At 43.9% G+C, this 18,189-nt stretch overlaps 1 protein-coding gene across 1 annotated transcript in view; it reads left to right on the top strand.

Moving 5' to 3' along the window:
- The window catches only part of LOC121553913 (netrin-1), a 42,408-nt gene that overhangs the window by 1,738 nt on the left and 22,481 nt on the right, over nucleotides 1-18,189 (top strand). The window lies entirely within an intron of this gene.

Genomic DNA, 18,189 nt, shown 5'->3' with positions numbered 1-18,189 from the left:
CATAAATTGAATTATTTGGTGACTCTTGTTTGGACAGTCATGAGTGATTTGGCTGTTTTTAAATTTGGTAATCTTTGTCAATTCTGGTGAAAAACAAAGATTCAGATAGGCCTATTATTTTCTCTGGATGAAAGTTGTCGAAATACCATAAGAGTTATTTGTATTGTCATGAATTAGAAATGGGATTATAGCACATCATTTTACGCCCCATCAAGTTCACACAATTTTACAAAACCTTCTGTGTAATTTAGGTTTCCAACTCCAAGGCTCGAGGAAAAATTGCCTATCCTTTGTTGTAGTTTATATAGTTATGGAAAACAATTTAAAATCCTTATTAGTATTAAAATGTTATTATAATTATCATTATTATTGTTATTATAATTTAGTCTCGAAATTAATTTTTATAGTTGTAAGCATTTTATTAGGCTATGTCAATTTTTGTCTGATCAGCCCACGCTGTATTAATAGTCCATGCTTTCATTAAAACATGATACTGATGTGATTTGAAAATGTAGGCTATCCAAAACAAGGCTGTACGGTTGTTATAAATCAAAACCACTGTTAGGCCCAACACAAAATGCACTATTTTAATGAAATTATGTCGCGCGTCCTGCACATAAAAAGTCACATGCAATGAGTTCTCAATTTGAAAACCTTAAAGGCCGTTACCGCCATAGCTCAAATGGAGGTTTATAACAACCACCCACTTCAGAAAGACCGCCACATCACAATGTCTAATCATGCACCGCATTGAAATGTTTCTCATGGGGCAAATGTACAGTTCCAACTTCATCACTGCAATAAAGCGACGCACTGTAATTTATTTAAAGAGCATTTAAACTGCCCCACCACAGTAATTGAACACAGACTTCTCTGCCCATTTAATTATCGTTTGAATCAAAGTTAATTATAGGTCTAAATTACGTTAATTGATGTATCATAAAACGATTTTTAAAAAGTATATTGAAAAAAATCCTTATTATTATTATTATTTAAAAAAGCCTTGTTATTTAAACCCGAAACCATTATGATTATTATTATTATTATTATTGTTATTATATCAAATGTATTGCCATTTTTGAAAACAATAAAATAGGAATTTGCCTTCCTTGGAAACAATTTGCAAAATGTCAATCCACCTATTAAGCCTTAATACTCAAATAAATGTGATATTATTAGGCAATCATTATTAATTACAACCATAACACGTTATCATTATTATTGTAATCATTCTAAATATTATTAATAGGCTATTATTAGTATTAATATTATTAGCTTTTTATTATGTGCTGGTCTTCAACGATATCATCGGACATAGTTTATGAATGTGAACACTTTAGGCCTACAAGAAGAAAAGTAATCGTAGTAGATATGGATTCCTATCTTCAATGAACCGGCCCTTTTAGATGTATGCTTTCCCATCTGTCCCCATGAAGGCAAATAAAGCACATGGAGGAAGTTATCACATCGGACAAAATGCGGCCACTTGGCTGTGTTTTGTGGCTTTCATTGAATTCATTCAGTACACTGTTTCCAACAGCGAGGCTACATCAGCTGCTATAGAGATAGGGACAATGCAGCAGCAGGATCAAAGATATGGTAGTACTTTTTATTGCCAGATATGCCTATGAACCACTTAAAGATAATATATATTAATGTGTAGATGAGGAGAGAGAGAGCATGCAGGAGCTTGGTGAGAATGTGAGTGCTCCTACTTTAGATAAAGGAGAATTAATAATTGGAAAATTGTAGTCTGATATTGACTCGGCTGTGTTTTGACTATCTAGCAAATATTGTATACGATTTTATCATGATGATGGTGGTTAAAAGTTGTGATTATGTATTGTTGATGTAGGCGAAGAGAATTGATTCCTTGTTAAATATCTCACCCCTTATAAGCCAAGTAACTGCCCTATACATGCATGCTTTCAAGGTTAACATGAAAGGTAGGCCTAGTGGAGGATGGTTCCCCGGACCATAGTACCCGAATGACTTCATCAACTGCATTGCTGCATAATGTATGTGTCAGTACTTTATATAAACTCTGCAAATGTGCACTATTTCATTGACATTGTATACCCAACATTTATAATAATAGTTCAAGACTCAGAGCATGCAAGGGCATCTCTTAGGGCATGCAATGTGGATGCAAATAGGCCTGTGAGTCTCAAGAGACAATGCTGATGGAAAAGATGAGGATGATGATGAAGGTGGATAAAACTCGACTTCTCTCTGTAACCCACTCTAGATTGGATTTGCGATTGCATGGCACACATGAATTATCATGGTGTGAGGAGGCTCCTCATTCAACCCCATATTGTTTGCATCAGAGAGCCCTACAGTCGACCTGTAGTAACATGAACTGAGTCAAACTCCCCTTTTGTCTTTATGTCTATTTGACTGTTGTCGGGGGAAAGTGGAGCTGGATTGTTTGACAGTCATCCATGGCACATGTTGACTGTTTTGACACATAGCAGGTGTTTAAAAGGGTTTTGTTTGCTGTTTGTTTCCATTCCCACAGCTCAGAGTGGTTCTCTACGGCAGATAAACAGGCTTGAGCCTTGTGGAAATATCTACGCTCTTACTATAGTGACTGGCTACGAATACACTTTGGAGACAGTCACCCCAGTTGTGTATAAAACTGTGATGTGTTACCACAATTAAGAGGGCTCTGAATCTGATAATATATCACTCTCAATATATCCCGATCGCAGCCCTCCATATTACAGGCTACATTTCTAAGCCCTGCTGTCAAATCCAAGATGTATGCTAGTTGGCCAACTATGAGAAACACAGAGTGACAATGATTAAATGAAGTTGACCAAATAGGTGAAACACAAAGTGACAAATGAATACAAATGAATAAGTGATTGTCAGTGGCGGTTTCTGTGAGGAGGAAAGGAAGGCTGTGCCTTCCTCTTTGGTTCGCCAGGGCTCCCATCCTGGAAAAGCAAACAGACTTGTTTAGACACAACCCCGCCGCTATAGGAATGAAGAATGAATTGTTCCCCCCCTATCCCCAGTATCCTTGACACTTTCTTTTTACTGGACCAGCATGTGTGTGTGTCGTGTGTGTGTCATGTGTGTGTCTCGCACGGATCCACAAAGGAGCATCACTCACTGTATCCATCATTCTGTCAGCAAGCACACACACACACACACACACACACACACACACACACACACACACACCCCTGTAGCAACACATTCCTCTGGGCTGTTTGTGCTGCGGGCCGCCTGCACCGTCAGACAAGGCGTGGAAATGAAGAGCGAGGTGCGGAGGGGTGCTGGGGTCACACACCTTCTGCTGAAGCAAACACCGCCTCATCTCTCAAACAGGGAGAAGAATGGTCTGCCTGACACCTCTGTGTGAAGGCAGGCTCCTAGGGTTTTTGAGAGGGTGAAGTGGTTGTGGATGAGGTGGAGTTGGAGCAGTGTGTGTGTGTGTGTGTGTGTGTGTGGTATAGTGCTGTTGTCTGTTACCACCTGTAATAGCAATTAGTCACAGGAGGTTGGTGGAACCTTAATTGGGGAGGACGGGCTCGTGGTAATGGCTGGAGCGGAATAAATGGAATGGTATTAAACACATGGTTTCCATGGTTTCCATGTGTTTGATACCACTCCATTAACTCCATTCCAGCCATTATTATGAGGCGTCCTCCACCCAGCAGCCTCCACTGCAATTAGTAATTAATTGTAGCATAAAGATATGACTAGAACAGAACACAGCTTCAGTAGCAGAGGAGTGATGTCAAAGCGAGATGTACTGTACTGTACGATAAGCTTTGCTATGAGCTGCTTGTCTGGATGTGCTGAAATATTGAACGGTTCCAGCACTATTTGACAGTCAGTAAATTGAAAGATTCCAACTCTCTCTGAATCCTCTGCAGTCATAACATGTTCTCAGTTACAGAGTTTATCTAGTGTAGAATTCAAAAGTGATACCAGGTGGGGAAAGGAAACGTCATCAAGACCAGCATCTTCTTCTATGGTGTGTGAAACACAACATAGGGATAGGTACTTACATTTTATTATAGAGATAATGATAGGCACTTGTTTTTTATCATGGTCCAAAGAGCCAATGGCTGAGAAAAAGAAATACGTACAGCCTAAGCCCATGCAGTTAGTCTGTCAGGATCTCTCTCTGGATGATTATCTTTGTCCAAGTCCTTGAATCTTGCTACTTGCTCTGTCTTTGACTGAACCTTGATATTGGTTATCATATCTATATAAAGGTCTAGGCATTCCACTACAAATAGCTTTGCATTTGTGGAGTGATTATAATGCAATTGGTCTTACAAAAACAAAACACATTGAAACAGGTTGCATGTCGTCTTCCCTCCTTGATGTGCACTTTGCTGATTAGTCCGTCTGAGTCTTAAAGGACTTTCATGCACTTCTGAGTGCACTTCCAGGTCCATTTGGGATATTGATTCTCACAGGCCACAGGGGAGACCGTCTTTGTAATCTAATGCAATGAGTTTCAGAATGGAGGCATGGAGGAGGAAGAATCGTGGGTTCAATATCAATTCAGGTGTGACCAGTCTCGGCCTGACAGACATGGCCGGATGGATAGACTGTCTCATCACGACTGTCTCATCGTGTCGAATTCGGTCGGGGTCAGCAAGGATGCTCAACTACCCAATTGTCCCAATTTCATCACATAGATTCCCTTCCTCTTACTTAAGAACTCTATCAACTCAGAGTGAAACTACAGCATCTGAAGGAGAATGAAGGAGACGCCAATTCCGCTCATGGTAATGAGGAAAATGTGTTAGACCCCTAAGACGATCACTTTAGGAGGAAGGTCTTTCAGATACAGAAAATGAAATGCAAGACTGTTCCACTGCTTTTTCTGCCTGAGTTTGTCCTGTTTATTAGCTTCTGGTTCCATAGCTTGAAAGTGTTGAGAAAAGGGGTCTTGAATAATTCAGAGAGATTAAGAAGAATGCTTGGAGGCATGCAGAATGAAGGGACGGATACTGCTGCAGCACAGAGAAAAGTAAAGAGATTGAGGGAGACTACAATAGAGACTATAAATGAGAGAGAGAGAGAGGGAAGATATAGAGAAAGAGAGATGGAAACAGAAAGACAAAGGGACAGGAGAGAGTGACATATCCAGGGGCTTTTGGGGACAGGATAGACTTTTTTGATAAAACAGGCTTTATCTTTTCTTGAGAACCACTTCACGGTAGTTTTTCTACTTGTTCATAGAGTGGGTGGAGGGGGCGGGGAGGGGGAGGGCCCTTCCCTCAGTTCTAGAATTTTGTTGGCACAGAGATAGCATATCAGTGACTTGGCACAGACATCGCCTCAAGCCCCGTCCAAATCTCCATGGATTTCCCCCCCACCCCCCCCGATAATTTTTTTTTCACCCCGTAGATAACTTCACTTATCCAGCCTCAAACCGCAACATCATCTGGCCGATTTGAGCAGACCTGCCGGTTGTCTCGCCTGATTACGTCAAATAAATACGCTCCCAGGTGTTATTCTGAACAGTTTGATTGACAGGCGAAGATGACTGTGGTGGTGGATTGAAATTGAGATTTGACGCCCCTTCAGGTAATTGGGCTTAAATGCTCTAACCACTTGCTTAGAGGAAACAGTGTTTTGCTGAGATGTCATTTTGATAGAATCTTCCCTTGTTCCATTGACGGAAGAAAGATCAACAATGGCATGATGATATGTCAGTAATTAAAACATTCTCACCTGAAATAACTCATTCCTGTTTTTGGAAATGGAAAATGGTTAACTACAATAAAGTTAAGCATTTTGAGAATGTCGGTTAGATTGTCAAAATGTAATAGACTAGTATTTACGTTCATATGGGATCCTGCAGATAAGATTTAATGGAAAAACAAAGCAACACTACAAAAGAGAGTATACTGTATTGTGTTGGCTTTTCAGACCTTTCATTTCATGTAGGGGTTTCTACAACTGAGTAAAACAGCAATAGTTATTAACAATGACACCATGATGAGGCATGATGACCGAGCTGTGATCTGGTTAATGTTTGAGCTGCCACCAAAGGACCTCCATCCTTTATGAACCGCCAAGCTTAATCTTCAAAGGGCAACCGCCGACCGTCAAACGCATTGACCATCCCGACACTCACCACCCGACAACGCCAGGCAGACTAAAGGAGTGAGAAACAGAGGTGCGAAAAGAGTGTCAAAGTAGTTTGCACTTTGCACCGTGGCGTATTCCCCTCCCTTCCCCCCTGAAGAATCCCGACCCCCGTGCCGGTAGTTCAAACAGGTGAATGGCCTCCCTCACGCAATGAGGACCTCCTTCCTACAAAGTGTTATCACTGTTTTACGACTTGTTTTTTAAACCACTTCATAACACGTTATTCAGAGTCTGGAGTAGGACGCACTCTGATGACTCCTACTTTTGGTTAACTGTGCTGTACACAGCCTTGCACCTTGCTCGGCCATTGTTTAAGTTTAGCATATGCATGCAGTTACATATGGTATGCATGCCTGCAACGTCACACACACACAAAATCCATCAAACTCAATTGTGACCACAACTTTGATTCTTGAAACCAGCCACAGAAGCAGACAGCCAAAACAGTCAGCCAAAACAGACAGCCAAAACAGACAGCCAAAACAGACAGCCAAAACAGACAGCCAAACAGATAACTGTAAATCGTAAAACCTCCTCCACAGTGAGAAACCACAGGTTAGGTTTCTGAGGAGGCCCAGACCTCCCGCCTGCGTCTGTGCTGGCCAGGGGCCACAAAGGATTCTGTTGCATTGGGGCCAGGGCTGTTTCCAGCAGGGTGTCCAGGACCATTGCAGCGGGGCCACAGCAAATTCAACCTGATGGCTGGCAGGACAAGCTGGGGCAGGCTAGGCTGCAGTATAGGCCCATCTGTATCTTGTTTAAACCTAGTAGTGTGTTACCATCCACTACTACTCTGCTGGGCGCCGCGTGGAACTAATGGGAGAATGTGTTGAAATATGAGGTTACTGGCTCTGTGCACAAATGCTGCTGCAGTGGTGGCCTGAGTAAATGTGTATGCCAGAGAGAGAGAGAGGGAGGGACTAAATGAAGGGTGCTCTTTGGTTAGTTTTTGAATTCTCCTGTAAAGGGGGTTGATATCGATTGTAAAGGGGGTTGATAAAGATTGTAAAGGGGGTTGATACAGATTGTAAAGGGGGTGTATATAGATTGTAAAGGGGGTTGATATAGATTGTAAAGGGGGTTGATATAGATTGTAAAGGGGGTTGATATAGATTGTAAAGGGGGTTGATATAGATTGTAAAGGGGGTTGATATAGATTGTAAAGGGGGTTGATATAGATTGTAAAGGGGGTTGATATAGATTGTAAAGGGGGTTGATATAGATTGCTTTGAGTTTGAGGCATCTCTTTTGATCATCGTAGTCTTTAGACAAAATGAATTCAGTGGTCTGTGACAGTTTCAGTATCAGTACCAGATGAGTTACAGTAATCCATCAAATCTGTTTGACAATTAACTCATTATAACATTCTACCGGGAGAGTGCTCGCACGGAAAGATGCTGTGAGAGACAGCACTTTTATGGTTTTCTTAGCCTGTAAGGGATTCCATACAGTAGCTAACTGTACGGCGTCAATCACTTTGACAATAAGATCATGATGACATTTTACATTGGTAGCAAAGAAAGACACATTGAAACCTGATGGCTTGATGATTTCTTGGACCTTTAGAGGATCCATACTTCACTGTACTGTAAGGGCCACATTCACATCTGTCCAGGACGGTCATACTGTAGGTCCTTGAATGCATAGACTGTACATACTAGGGAAAAATACATAGTCAAAATACCCCCAAAGACAGGGACCCCCTGGGTCTTCTTCCCCCAGCAAGGTCAACACGCGAGCGGGTCAATCTGTGCTAGTCAGAGCCCCCTTGTTGGATCTCTCTGTCTCTTTCTCGCTCTCTCTATGACAACAAGATGAGGAACTATCTGTTTTTGACGATTCACACAGAGACCATTCTGGTTAATTTCCCAAAGACTGAGTTCATATGAACTGCAATAACTCACTCAAGAAACCTTGTGAAATGTATGCATATTAAGAGTTATATTCTATTGTAATCTTGACGAACTGAAGATCTTGAAGCCATTAAAGTCTACTTTGGCCAGACGTCTTTTTAAAGGGGAATTTGGAGCAGGTTGATGCAAAGTGAAAGGGCTGTTCAAGACGCAATTTCACTTTGACGGAATTCCAGCTTTATCCAGATAACAGATTTTGACAGGATATTTTGAATGGAAACACTTTATATATGGAGGAGAATGTCAGATGAGGAGAATAGATGCTGGGGCTGTTAACACAGAAAACAATGATTAGAGAGGGAGGGTGTGTGTGTGTATGTGTGTGAAAACACAATTTTATGATTGTGCAACAAAATGATACTGCAACAAAATAATTTCCCCCACGGGGACAATAAAGTCAGTAAATGAAAGAGAGAGATGGGGAGAAAGAAAGAAAGAAAAAAAGAAGAGTATTGGCTACTGATACCATGTGCAACAGACTACAGGCTCCTGGCACTACAATCTATAACATCTCTTGTGGAAAGACATTGTTGCTACAATACATTCCACAACCTTTGGCAATGCTCACGCCATAACGCTGAGGGCTTGTGGGATGTGTTTGATTGACAGAGTAGCAAAAATGCATTCAGAAATCTTACAGTTGAAGATTTTTGAGGAATTTCAGGCTTCTTTGGGCAAAGCCTGCATTTTGGGGCTTTTTGTTTTGTTTTTGCTGGTTAGGGTTAAATGCATAATGCAACACAGATACTGCTGATGGTATGTGTGTGTGTGTGTGTGTGTGTGTGTGTAGCTTGCTTGAGTACATGTTCCTGCTTTGACTCTCCTAGAGACTAAACCTTGACCCTGTTTAGAGAGGCGGTTTGGTGGGAAGCCATATTGTTGTGTAGAAGGAGAATATTGCATTTCCGCCTTGGCTCTGTGTTTGCTTCCACTCATCGGTTGAAGTCCGTCCACTGTCACTGGTTTATCGCATGGTCCGCCATCACCGTGTGTGAAGTCATCACATCACAGCCTCCAGAACGGGTTGGCGGTTGGCGGCATGGAACACGTGTTCCGCTTTGATCATTTTGGTGCGTTAAAACGTCACTGTCTTAATGTAAAGCAGACTCCCACGCTTTCTCATTCAGCACTCTCACAGCAGCTGGAGCTAATTGGGTCGGAGGATGACGGGACTTTGCGTTAACCAGCAAGGCCTTCTCTTTTCTTCTGTTTCTTCTGTTTCTTCTCTTCTGTTCCCTTCTCTCTCCATATTGGCCCAACTGAGAGTGTTGAGTGACTCAACACTAAGTGAGTCTAAGAGAGTATGGCCTACCAAAACGCTGCAGGCGTAGACGCGGGAGACGAGGTGGAGTCCTGGTGAAATTGAGGCGGAGAGAAAACCGAACGGCGCTCCCCTCAGTTCTATTGGCAACTGTCCAGTCAATCGATAATAAGGTGGATGAGCTTCGTTCTAGAGTCTCTTATCAGAGAGACTTGAAAAACTGCAATATTATATGTTTTACTGAAACGTGGCTGGATGATGATGCTATGCACGTAGTACTCGGTGGATTCTCCATGCAGTGGCAGGATTGTACAGCGGCTTCGGGGAAGTCGAAAGGAGGCGGAGTGTGTTTTTTCATGAATAACAACTGGTGTGCTGCTTCAAGTGTGAAGGAAATCTCAAGCTTTTGTTGACCTGATATAGAATACCTCATGGTAAGCTGCAGACCCTTTTATCTACCAAGAGAGTTCTCATCCATAGTTATGATGGCTGTCTACATCCCTCCACAAGCCATCACTACTCTGGCACTCAACGAAATGTATGGGCCCATAAGCAAACAAGAAAACGCTCACCCAGATGCAGCGTTTTTCGTGGGCTGAGATTTTACCGCGTGGAGACTTAAAACCGTCCTACCTCACTTCTACCAACACGTCTCCTGAGTCACTAGGGGCGTTTACTTTCTAGACCACTTTTATTCTACCCACAGAAATGCATATAAGGCCCTCCCTCATCCTCCCTTGGGCAAATCTGACCATGACTCCATTCTCCTGCTTTTTGTTTACAAACAAAAGCTCAAACAGGAAGTAACAGTGATGTACTCAATGTGGAAGTGGTCAGATGAAGCAGACGCGAGGCTACAAGACTGTTTTGCTAGTACAGACTGGGATATGTTCTGGGATTCATCAAATAGCATTGAGAAGTTTACCACAACAGTCACGGGCTTCATCAATAAGTGCATAGACGATGTTGTCCCCACAGTGACTATAAGAACGTATACAAACCAAAAACCATGGATTACAGGCAACATCTGTGCTGGGCTAAAGGCTGGCAAGTGTCTTCACAGACATTTTCAATCTACCCAGTCTGTAATCCCAACATGTTTCAAGCTGACCACCATTGTCATTGTTCCCAAGAGCTCCAAGGTAACCTGCCTAAATGACTACCGCCCTGTAGCACTCACATCTGTAATTATGAAGTGCTTTGAAAGGCTGGTCATGACACACATCAACACCACCATCCCAGACACCCTAGACCCACTCCAATTTGCATACCGCCCCAGCAGATCCACAGATGACGAAATCTCAATTGCACGTCACAATGCCCTCTCCCACCTGGACAAGAGGAGAATAACTATGTGAGAATGCTGTTCATAGACTACAGCACAACGTTCAACTCCATAGTGCCCTCAAAGCTCATCACGAAGCTAGGGATCCTGGGACTGAACCCCTCCGTCTGCAACTGGATCCTGGACTTCCTGACAGGCCGGCATCAGGTGGTGAGGGTAGGCAACAACACCTCCGCCACGCTGACCCTCAACACGAGGGCACCTCAGTGGTGTGTCCCTGTTCAAACACGACTGCGTGGCCACACACGACTCCAACACCATCAGCAAGTTTGCTGACGACACTACGGTGGTAGGCCTGATCACCGATGGCAATGAGTCAGCCTACAGGGAGGAAGTCAGAGTGCTTAGCAGTGTGGTGCCAGGGCAACAACCTCTCCCTCAACGTCAGTAAGACCAAGGAGATGATCGTGGACTATAGGAGAAAGAGGGGAGAGCACGCCACCATCCATATCAACGGGGCTGTTGTGGAGCGGGTCGAGAGCTTCAATTTCCTTACCGTTCCTTGGCGTTAACATGGTCCACACACACCTTATCATTATCTATCCTGATGCCTAGTCACTTTACCCTGCCTTCATGTACATATCTACCTCAAATACCTTATTATTATCTATCCTGATGCCTAGTCACTTTACCCTGCCTTCATGTACATATCTACCTCAAATACCTTATTATTATCTATCCTGATGCCTAGTCACTTTACCCTGCCTTCATGTACATATCTACCTCAAATACCGTATTATTATCTATCCTGATGCCTAGTCACTTTACCCTGCCTTCATGTACATATCTACCTCAAATACCGTATTATTATCTATCCTGATGCCTAGTCACTTTACCCTGCCTTCATGTACATATCTACCTCAAATATCTTATTATTATCTATCCTGATGCCTAGTCAGTTTACCCTGCCTTCATGTACATATCTACCTCAAATACCTTATTATTATATATCCTGATGCCTAGTCATTTTATCCTGCCTTCATGTACATATCTACCTCAAATACCTCGTACCTCTGCACATTGATCTGGTACTGGTACTCCCTGTATATAGCTCCATTCTTGTGTATTTTATTTTATTCCTCATGTGTTACTATTTTATTTCTAAACTCTACATTGTTGGGAAGGGCCTGTAAGCAAGTATTTCACGGTAAAGTCTACACCAGTTGTATTTGGTGCATTTGAATTTGAGTCTCAGTGCTCAGCGCTCCTCAGGCTGCCTGTCTATCTGACTCAGATTGTCCATTGACATCCAACATCTCTTAACTCAACACCTCCCGCCTTTGGCACTGAACACACAACCCACTCCAGACAGCCGCGTTTAGCTGTTTGGATGTGTCCTTGTTGATACCTGTCTCACTCATCTCGTCTGCCAACAGCTGTTTACAATACAGAGATGTATTGTAGGAGGGTTGTTTCTAGCAATTCCCAGCCCCTCGGGCCGAGTTCAGCTAATTAATTAATTGAGGGCTGTTGATGTCGTAGTGAAAGCTATGTGTCTGGGTGTAGGGCGGTGTTTCAGAGAGGTGGTTTTGGAGCAAGATGGAAGGTTGAGAGAGGGATGGATGAGAGAGGGAGGGATGAGACAGAGAGTGAGAAGGTGTGGAGTGATGAGAGAGAGAGAGAGAGAGAGAGAGAGAGAGAGAGAGAGAGAGAGCTTGTCCTGATGGAGGGCGGTGTTTCAGAGATGTGGTTTTGGAGCAAGATGGTGGGATGAGAGGAAGAGGGATGGATGAGACGGAGGGAGAGACGGAGGGAGAGAGGTTTAATGGAACGTTTGGGTGGTTTGGTAGACTGGGCAGCCAACAGACGATTAGGAGCAATTAAAGCCAACGCCAGACAACATCAATGTGTTATTCACACATAAGACACATTAAACAATATAATGTTTCAGTACCAAGTCCCATGAGTCAGAATCACTCTGTTTATTAATGACACTCTCACCACAGAATGAACACTCATTATGCATGATCAAACAGCAATGAAATAGTACATTACATGCTTTTTGGTTTGATATGATGTTTTTGCGCTATACCCCAAAGAATGGCAACAATTTACGGACTATTCCAAAAGAGCTGTATCTTAACTACCAATTAATTGGCTATAAATCACGATAGCCTACTTTCCATGTCCCAGGGTGTTGAAACAGTGGCATTGCTGTACTACAGAGCCCATGTGAGCTGTATGGCAGAGCCCCAGCTCCAGTGCCAGATACCCTGCACCTCCAGGAAGTAGACAGACAAAACCCACAGACATCACAGAACCTAGAGTAAACAGTACCCAGACATTTTCCTTGAATTGCTCCAGAAAGAAGTATGTGGAATGGAGAGACCTGCTGCAGTTGTTCTACGGTAGTCCTATCCACGATGAGCTTCCCCCTACAGCACCACCCCTGTTCCCATCCCCATTCCATTACTTAGCAGTGTATAACTGGATGTCTTTCTTTAACCCTCAACCTGTTTGGAAACCCCCCTCATAATTGTGTACTTTACCCGACATTAGAGTGCTTACTACGGGCATTTCTGTGAACTGTGAAGTCATCAGGTCTTCTCCCTGTGTGGCAACAGGCCCTTGTTGAACTGTTTCTGATTCATTACAGTAATAGACAGGGCTGAGTTGTCTTGCTTGTTAAAGTGTCACTGGATTTTTAACAGAGGTCGTAAAGAGAGCAGTAAACAGGGTAGACAAATACATGGGGAGGAGTGTGTGTGTGTGTGTGTGTGTGTGTGTGTGTGTGTGTGTGTGTGTGTGTGTGTGTGTGTGTGTGTGTGTGGTGTAGTAGCGCCAGTCAACAGTGTGTGAGGCCAGGGCCAGGGGCACTGTGGAGGATCACAGATGATGACCTCAGCACCTCTGTGTGGCGCTTACCAGGTGGTTAACGGGCTGTGGGCAAGTGTTAGGAGCCAAGGCAAATATACAACAATGAGAGAGAGGGGGGGAGAGGACTAGAGAGAGGGGAGAGAGGACTAGAGGTAGATAAAGAGAGAGAGATGGGGAGAGAGAGAGGACTAGAGATAGATAAAGAGAGAGAGATGGGGAGAGAGAGAGGACTAGAGATAGATAAAGAGAGAGAGATGGGGAGAGAGAGAGGACTAGAGATAGATAAAGAGAGAGAGATGGGAGAGAGAGAGAGAGAGAGAGAGAGAGAGAGAGAGAGAGAGAGAGAGACAGAGAGAGAGAGAGAGAGAGAGAGAGAGAGAGAGAGAGAGAGAGAGAGAGAGAGAGAGAGAGAGAGAGAGAGAGAGAGAGAGACCCTTGGTGTAGCAACGCTTGAGTCCCCCTCCGCTGGCCAACAGGACCACCTAGGGTGAGAATGAGCACATTGGACCCAAAGCGGGGTCCAGTCTATAGTCTATAGGCGCAGCGTTATGTATGATTAATGTGTGTATTAAGTTACTACACATACCCAATGCCCCCTGCAGTGTAGGATGTGTTGGACAGAGCGCCCCCCTCTGTCTTCCCTCCGGTACTGCTGCTGACGTCTGAGGGGGTTGCAAATCTTGGAGTAGTTAAATGTTGTCCCTAACTGATATATTTTTCATCCTTCTAATGGTTAAAGTTAGGATTTGAGCCGGAGTAATCTGAGGTTAGGGGACATTTCTGGACACAGGCTGAGTCAAGCAGAACACCTGTGGCAGATCAAACAAGAGACAGTCAAACACTGACAGTTAGTCAAACATGCGATGGACAAAAATAATGTATCCCTGGAGTTGGTGTAGGACGAGTAAAGTGGGTGAAGGTGATTTATCTTTGTCTTTCCCATATATGTCAGGAACAGGGGGGTTGGACGGTGGGTGGCCACAAGCATTGCAGCCTAGGATTGTATCACTGTGTCACCATGGACGCAGGTCACAAAGAGCGTTCTGTGTGTGTGTGTGTTGTGTGTGTGTATGTGTGTATGTGTGTGTGTATTTAGGCAGCAGAGGTCTCAGGGTCAGGTTGTGATAGGACTAAAAATAATAAATGCACATGATTGTCAGACTTCCAATTTCTATCCTTGTTTTCTAGAGACATTACTTGTCTATTTGTCCTAGTTCTATGGGAAATAAAGATGGTATGGCACTGGTGAACATGGAGCGAGATTGACACCAATCATTGGAGTTCAGGCCAAATGTGACTATTTTATATAATAACATAGCTGCAGACTTGGTTTCACCTTGGCCGTACTGTGCAACTGTACCATACTATTCAAGGGAGTGTACAAGGTGTGTGTGTACGTATGTGTGTGTGTGTTTGTGTGTGTGTGTGTGTGTGTGAGAGAGAAAGAGAAAGACCGAGAGGGAGAGACAGAGTATGAGAGATGAGAGATGAACGTGTGTGTGTGTGTGTGTGTTTGCAGGAGTGTGTGTTTGCGGGAGTGTGTCCGAGTGTGTGTTTGTATTTGCGGGAGTGGGGGTGTGTGTGTGTTTGCGTGTTTGTGGGTGTGTTTGCGAGGAGTGTGTGTGGGATGTGTGAAGTGGAATGCGTACTGCTGGGAAGGCACTTAGGGGAAAGTTTGTGAGGTCATCTCAATTTGCCATGTGTGATCCATGGGTTAATCCATCACCCATTAGGTCTCACAAGACCGATAGGAGGTGGGGGAGAGGAGCCCATACCTCTCTCATCTCATCCCCCACAAACACACACACACGTTATTAAGAAACAGAGGGAGAGCAAGTCAAGAGAGAGAAATAGAGAAAGAACCAGCCAGTAAGAACAAGCTCCACATCCCTGTGAGCCTGACACTCCCCTTCCCCATTAACCCCTTCCCTCTCTTTGTTACCTCCAGGACAATGGAGGTGATTCATTAGGCTTGGTTTCCAGCCTTGAAGGGAAGGGTAGAGCAGTGAGCCCCTGCTTATTCAGCCCTGATGGTCCATTATGGGCCCTTTATAGAGAGAGCTGCTGGGCTCTTGACTCAGCAAGCTACTGGTAAGAGCTTTAAATAGCCTCCTCTTCTCACATCGCTACTGCTGTCTGGGGGTCTGACAGAAATGTGTATGTGAGAAAGAGAGAGAGAGAGAGAGAGAGAGAGAGAGAGAGAGAGAGAGAGAGAGAGAGAGAGAGAGAGAGAGAGAGAGAGAGAGAGAGAGAGAGAGAGAGAGAGAGAGAGAGAGAGAGAGAGAGAGAGAGAGAGAGAGAGAGAGAGAGAGAGAGAGAGACGGTGTGTGTGTGTGCAGCTGTGTGAGTCGTTCGTAGGGGTCCCCACATCCCCATCTGAAAAAGCCATTAGGTTCCTGCATTGGTCCCTTCCTGCTTCTAATAACAAAAGCTCTATCTAGCACTGGAACATGACAAAGCAAACAAGTGGGCCGTTATTATGAGGGTGATAAGGAAATGGCGTCATTACTGCTAATATTAGTTTTATGAGAGGATACTGCGTCAGGGGCCCCGAGAGAGAAGGGTCTCAGGGTCTCTAGTGGAAATACATTTCTAATAGGGGCCCCTGTTCCCTTGAGGAGGATTGGTTATTTTCATAGAACTATGAACCACTTGACCTGGGGATGAAAAAATATGAAAAAGACAAAAATGATGGACAGAGATGGAGAGAGACAGTTGGGCCAGGATTCAAACTGACGCAGATTAACAACCTACGCACTGTGATTGACTTTTAAAAGCAATTTCCCAGACGTTCCCGGAGATCCCGTAAACGCTGAAGATGTCACATTTAAAAGTCAATCGGAGTGCACAGGTCTTTAATCTCTGTTTGTTTGAATCTTGGCCTTGGTCTCAATCATAGTCCTCCCCCTCTCTATGAAATGTACAATCCAGAATCTCAATCATTCCCTCCTTCCACTACATATCCAGTAGATATCCAGAGGTAGGCTACATCTAAAGCAGCAGGAACAGGAGGAATAACCTCCCTTCTTTCCACCTTTAAGATCCTTGGGATTCGGGAATGTTTCCCTCTCTTCCTTTTTCCAAGTACTCCTCATATTTTCTCCTGGAGGCTGCTAGGAGGACAGGGCGCTGGCCGGAGATGAAAGCCGGAGGTCGGGATGAGGGATGATCGATAAGAGCCTGTGTTCCTGTCTCCCATCGTCTCTGAGGAGAGAGAGGGATGGAGAGAGGGATGGAGCTGGGCCTGTCGTATAGCAGTGGGTGGGCGGCTGGGCGGCTCGCTCCCAACCCAGCACTCCTTTTTTTTACTCATGTGGTAGAGTACTGTGGTTGTGGCATATAGGAGCTGCAACAATAACCATTCTGACCTTGACTGTGACCCTGACAGTACAGGGGCCTTAACTCCCTCCTGTCTTGCCCTGCCCCCTTGGGGTGTTGTGAGATATTGAGATCCTGGGATATGTGGTCAATGTTAGATGCCAGAGAGAGAGAGGGAGGGTGCTCAATAAGGATCGTGACACCATCCCTTGATATCGCGGCCCTGTGGCGTCCGGGGCTCCTCGTCAACGACCGTTTATTTATCTGGGGATGAAGCGAGACGCGTTTCCACGAGATACAGTATCTGGTTTCTGCGAAAAGGAGGTGTTGTCATGGCGATGGGCGGGAAATTGAAGTGAGTTCGGAGCCTCAATAACAAACAGTGACAGAAACAGAATAGAGTTCGATTAAGAAATAGAATAACAGTGGCGGGAAGTGTTTGGCCTGCACCGTGGCTCTTTTACCTCTTTTTTTCCTGGCCTGTTTAGATTGGTCACTCCCCCTGGATTACAATAGACAGGAGACGGATACTGCAACAGTGAAAATTATGAAATAGGTTGATGACACGCGCACAATAATGACCAAGCAAAAAGACAACAGCATGCTTGATTTGTTTGATTGACACGTATATACCAAATAGCCTAGATTGGTTAATGTAGGCCTAGTTTTCAGCTGCAATGTTTTGAGACAAAAACATACTACCTTTCTACCCCAGGATGTCAGAGTATTAATTCAAAGTAATTTTCAATAGATTACGTTTAAGTGGTCCATTGACAATACTTATGGTTAATTTTCCTGGCCCACCGAACACAATCGGTTTCAAACCGCAAGTCCCCTGCCAGAGCAAATAAAACCGCATATCTACAGAATCAATAGAACATTTAAGGTAATATTATTCTTGACATAAATTAAACAACCACTTTCATTTTGTTGGATGGCTTTGAACTAGCGCTCAGCAGCCAAACAGGCCACAGGAGTGGTAGCAGGGAGCCAATAGAAATCGTACAGGTAAAATCTGGGGCATGTCATAGGCTATCTGACAGGAACAGGACGTTTTTGGAGTTCTGTTGTGTTTCCTGAAACTGTTCATCTTTTAACCTTTGAGAGATTCTATCCACTTTCACTTCCTTGTTCTGTTCTGGTCAAACAAGCACATTTCACTTCCGATAATTTCCTTTAGAAAGGACAGAAACACACTGTATGATCCCAAAGTTACCCAATGAAGACCTAAGGGTTGAATCACACCTGGGATCACAGTGTGTGTACTGCAGACTTCCTTTGATGAACCATTACTCAGTCGCCATGCATCACCATCCAACTTTCTACCAGATTCAATACAGTACATTTGATCCCAATGTAGCCTCTCTGTTGCCTCAGTAGCCTACGTCGTTCATCAGCTCTCTTCT

Source organism: Coregonus clupeaformis, unplaced genomic scaffold (genome assembly GCF_020615455.1).
Source record: "Coregonus clupeaformis isolate EN_2021a unplaced genomic scaffold, ASM2061545v1 scaf1132, whole genome shotgun sequence".
Classification (NCBI taxonomy): domain Eukaryota; kingdom Metazoa; phylum Chordata; class Actinopteri; order Salmoniformes; family Salmonidae; genus Coregonus; species Coregonus clupeaformis.
Note: the sequence above shows the minus strand (reverse complement) of the source record. Positions and strands in the feature narration are given on the sequence as shown.